Source organism: Dendrobium catenatum, unplaced genomic scaffold (assembly GCF_001605985.2).
Source record: "Dendrobium catenatum unplaced genomic scaffold, ASM160598v2 fragScaff_scaffold_1351, whole genome shotgun sequence".
Lineage (NCBI taxonomy): Eukaryota > Viridiplantae > Streptophyta > Magnoliopsida > Asparagales > Orchidaceae > Dendrobium > Dendrobium catenatum.
This window is the reverse complement of record NW_021319813.1, coordinates 1,452,409-1,457,627: the sequence shown is the minus strand read 5'-3', so window position 1 is coordinate 1,457,627 and position 5,219 is coordinate 1,452,409.

Sequence of the window (5,219 nt, the reverse complement as noted above, 5' to 3'; positions counted from 1 at the left end):
ATTAATTGCAAGTTGCCGACTTTATCGTCTAGGCCGATATGGACATCGGCCTGGCCGATCAGTACAAAATTCAGAAGATCGGCCAGAGTATCACCCTGGATACAAAACTGGATGATTAAAAATTAGCTTGATCATCCAGGCTGATCTCACGATCGTCCTGGCTGATCAGTTCAAATTATGGGAAAATCGTCCTAAGAATAGCCCTGGATACGAGCTGGCCGATATTTATCGTCCTGAAGTAAGTTAAGGTTTTTGACTGGTTCGTCCTGGCAGATCAAGCGATCGTCCAGGCCGATATGATCGTGTCAATCATCCTTAATTACTCCCTTGATTTCCTAATTAATTAAGGCATAATTTGAGAATTTGGTCCAGGCCGATCAATGATCATCCTGGCTGATAATTTAAAAATACAGTATACCTTAATTGTCTATGGCGGCAACTTCTTTCTATTTTAAGCTTATCGTCCTGGCCGATACACGTATCATCCATGCCGATATGTTAATAATGACTACCTTAATTAAGAATCCTTATTTAGACTTTCTGTTTTAAGCCTGATAGTCCAGGATGATGTAAAAAATCATCCTGGCCGATATGAGTAAAAATAGAAATTCTAAGTCTCTCAAGTGTGTGTGTAGGGTTACTTAGCATCAGTCTCTTTGACCATTACAAGTAGACTCAATAAGTGAAAAAGTAAAGACCTTTGGTATTAATGAATCAATTATTAAGAAGCTTAAAAATGGAATTATAACAAGTAGAATAGTGTACATTTAACAAATTTAAAAAAAAAAAACCAAACTTTCATAGCAATCAGACCCTGTATAAAAACATAGTTAAGGTTTTTAATATAATATTAACATTGACATTTAGAAATGATATAAATACCTTTCCTCTATAAGGGGAAATTGAGAGGTTGCTTCCCAACACAATAATTAGAAACCATAAAACTTGACAGCAAACTTCTCTTAGATCTAAAAGCAAACCATATTTTTTGGGAAAAAGCTTTGGAAATATCTGAAAGTCTGTTTAGGTTGTTAGACCTATTATAGTCCCAATGCTAACCAAGATGTGGGGGTGGGGGGTGAATTGATAATTTAAAATTCTCTTGGTAAAATGTAGAAAATCGTTTTATGATTTTAACACAATTTAATTATTTCCAAAAGAAACTTTTTAACCAAAAAATAAAAAATGAAGAAAATTAAAAATGCGGTAAAAATGAAAACAAAAGAACATAGAAATTTATAGTGGTTCTGTTCAACAAGACCTACATCCACTCCCTAAAGACTGCCTCTTAAGGTATTGCACTATACCAAAGAGACTCTCCTTTTGTTCCCACAGTAAGACGAAGAAGCCTTTAAAATTAACCTCTCTTCGACCAATTCCCACTATGGCAGTATCGTTGTCCTTTCACACTCTCCAACTATTGGTAGAGAACCGTCATTCCTTCAAACCCTCCTGGTGTTTATAGAAAGACATCATCCTTTCACACTCTCTTGGTGTGCATAGAGAACCAAATCTTCTCCAAAGATCTTCTCTCGAACATCTTTTTATAATTAAGGAAGAGATTTAACAAACTTTTAAAGACATTTCACCTTTGCGAAACCTTATGTACCCTTCACAAATTCCACTAGTAAGATGTCTCTATCCAAGCTCTCTAATACTCTCTCAAAGCACTCTTACTCTTGATCGCAAATAAAATATAAAGAATGATTTATTTCAGTCAGTTTTTAGGAGTCTTAAATATGAAATCTATGAGAAACTTCCAAAAAACTAAAAATTTAAATTTGACCATCCATGATCGTATAGTACGTATATTGTACGTATGATCAATTCAAAATTTGCACATACCATCATGTACAAATCATTTTTGCTCTCCGATTAGCATGTGTACAAATTGACATTATATAGTACGATCAGTTCAAAATTATACAGATTCATCCGATATGATTCTGAACAAACTAATTTTATACCCTGGAAGTCATCTGTACGAACCTAATATCATACAATATGATCTAATTTAAAAAAAAAAAATATACTTCATTTGGTACAAAAATGAATGAGTCTATTTTTTACTATGGTAGTCGTTAGTACGGACCCAATATTGTACAGTAAAATAGTTCAAAAAATTGACTTATTCATTTCGACGACATGATATGCACCCATTTCATACTCTGGACTTCGATTGTACGGACTTAAGATTGTACAGTACAAATAGTTCAAAAAAATTTGAGTTCGTTTGGGATGAGCTGGTACATAGCAAATTTGTACTTTTGACGTCATTTTTTTTTAAAGAGAAATATATGCATTACTAGAATAAGAAAACTATAAAGTTGATTCCTCCTTTAACAAACTAAAGAAAGAAAGAGTAATCTTATTCAAACATAAATCTCCCCAAATGAAATTGCTAACAAGAGCAAGGTTAGTACACATGTCTGCTAACTTGTTTCTACCTTTATATACACACTTAAAGATAGCATAATTGAATTCTTTAAAGAACTCAAAGTCTTCCATCTCCTTGAATCCATGAAGTAAGGTGTCTTGGAGAATCCTCATTATATTAGAATTGTCACCTTCAATGATTTCTCCCTTGTATTTGAACATCCAATCTTTAATGACTTCTTTCAATTTTTTGATAGCTAAATGCTCCAATTCAGAAACGTCCCAATATATGCAAGATTTACCAAAAGCCAATAAGAACCATCCTTTGCAATCTCGAATCACTCCTCCAATACCAGCTCTGTAAGAAGAACCAAGTGAAGCATCTACATTGATCTTTTTAACTAATCGGGTGGAGGGGGATGCCAAATATTAAACAGTCTAAAAGACTGGTTAACATCCCATCTTTCTGAGCATATGTTAAAAATCATTTTAGAAAGTGAAGAAAAGCTAACGACATTTGCAGTAATAGCATTTCCACTATCTTCAAATCCTTCATATATGAATTTGTTCCTAGCCTTCCATGAAAGAAATACAACATTGCAAAACAAGTTAAGAAGCATTCAATTATGTTGGGCAATTGATTCCATCCAAGAGCAGTATTCTTCAAAATTCATGAACATGGGAATTCCAAATCCCCAATAGTATAATAGTGAGATTACTTCTTTCAATTTGCTACATTTAACAAGTACATGTTCCACATCTTCAATATCATTCCATCATCTTGGACATGTTTCATTGCTTTGTAATCTTTTATGTGCTAAGAATTGATAAGTTGGAATAGCAATTTTTAAAAGCCTCCATCAGAACACTTCTACTTGAGGATTCAATTTTGATCTCTTAATCCATTTCTGAAATCTAGGTTCTTCTTCATGTTGTTCCATAGATTCAAAAATCAGTCCATATAAAGTCTTACCCGAATTCTGGAAAATCAGCTCCAGCTCATCATCCTATTGAGTTGTTTTGATATTGATTTGTAGGATTAGTTCCACCAGTTCAGGACCAAACACCTTCAGCAATTCAACAACATTCCAGTTTTTATTTACAATAAACCTGTCCAATGGTAAAACCTCACCACCATGAGGCACTATAAAAGTTGGCTACTTGTTTATACATATATCCAAAATCCATTTGTCTCTATAGACATCAATAAATGATCCATTTGCAATGTTGCATTTCATAACTGGAATAAGAAGTTTTCCAGCATCACAAATTAATTTCCATGAAGATGATAAAACTTTCTTATTTTGTTAATCTTCAACCATGATGTCATACTTACGAGCTATAGTTTTGTGTAGGAGAGAGTCTTTGTTTTTTAAAAACTGACAAGCAAATCTAGCTCTAAGAGCATTAACTTTAGATGTAGAAGAATACAAACCATGACCACCCCACTTTAACAACTTGCACATATCATACCAACTAACATAATGAATTCCCAGCTTTCCATTTGACTTGTTCCATAGGAAACTCCAACACAATTTATCAATTTCCCCAAGCACACTAATTAGAATAAGAGAGTGTCTGCTATAGAAATTTGGATATGATAGAATGACTGACTTAATCATGGTTAATTTGCCAGCCAAGGATATAAACTTGCTAAAAGTTTGTTAGGGATGTTAAGCCCTTATAAACTAGTCTAGAGGCTAACTAAGAGGAGGGGTGAATTAGTATTTAAAAAAAAATTAATCAAAGAATAAAACTAAAACCAAAATAATTCATCACAAAGAGTAACGGATGCAGAAATTAAATGCGGAAATAAAACAAAGAAAGATCACACCAGATTTATAGTGGTTCGGTCAAACCTTGACCTACGTCCACTCCTCGGAGGCACCCTCTGGGTATTGCACTAACTAAGTGTCTCTCCTTTAGCTCCAACAACTAGGCGGAGAAACATTTACAACATACTCTTTTTCACCAACCCCGGTGCGATAGAGAACCGACACCTTTTGCTTTGTCCTGAAGCGGGTAGAGAACCCAATTGTTTGTTGAAGTAGACCTCCCAAAAACCTCCCAAGGAGGAAGGACGAAGAATGGAGAAGACAACTTGGAACCTTGCTATGAGTAACCTTTGTGAACCCTCTCGCAAACTCCCCCTCACAAGTTCCTCTCTCTCTCTCTCTCTCTCTCTCTCTCTCTCTCTCTCTCTGTGTGTGTGTCTCTCTCTCCCTCTTAGGCTCTCTCAGGTCAAGACAGCAGCACTAAAGGTATGCTCTAAGGTAGAGTAAGAGATCTTAAATAGAAGAGCTTCGGAATAGCTCTTATTTTATACAAACTGACTTTATCGTCCAGGATAATAGAGGTATCAACCTGGCCGATCAGCGTAAATTTTGCTCAATCGGCCTGATCGATTTGGGATGATTAGAGTAATTTAGGTCACATCATCCAGGCTAATAGAATATCGTCCTGGCTAATTAGTTTAAATCCTAGCCAAATCATCCTTGACATCACCCTGAATTAAAGTAGGTTGATGTCGATCGTCCACTTCATCGTCCCGGCCGATCCTATAATCGGCCCGGCTGATGTGATCATGCAATTAGTATTAATTACTTTACATAATTACCAGATTAATTTAGGCAAAATTATGCTGTATCATCCAGGCCGATACAATATCATCATAGATGATGTCCTAAAATAAAGAGTACCTAAATAGATCATGGCGACTGATTCTTTCTGATTTGAGCCTATCATCCCAGCCGATATAATATTATCTAGGTTGATCGACTTAATGATAGATGCCTTAACTAGGATGCCCTAATCAGGGTTTTTATTTTTTGACGGATTGTCTG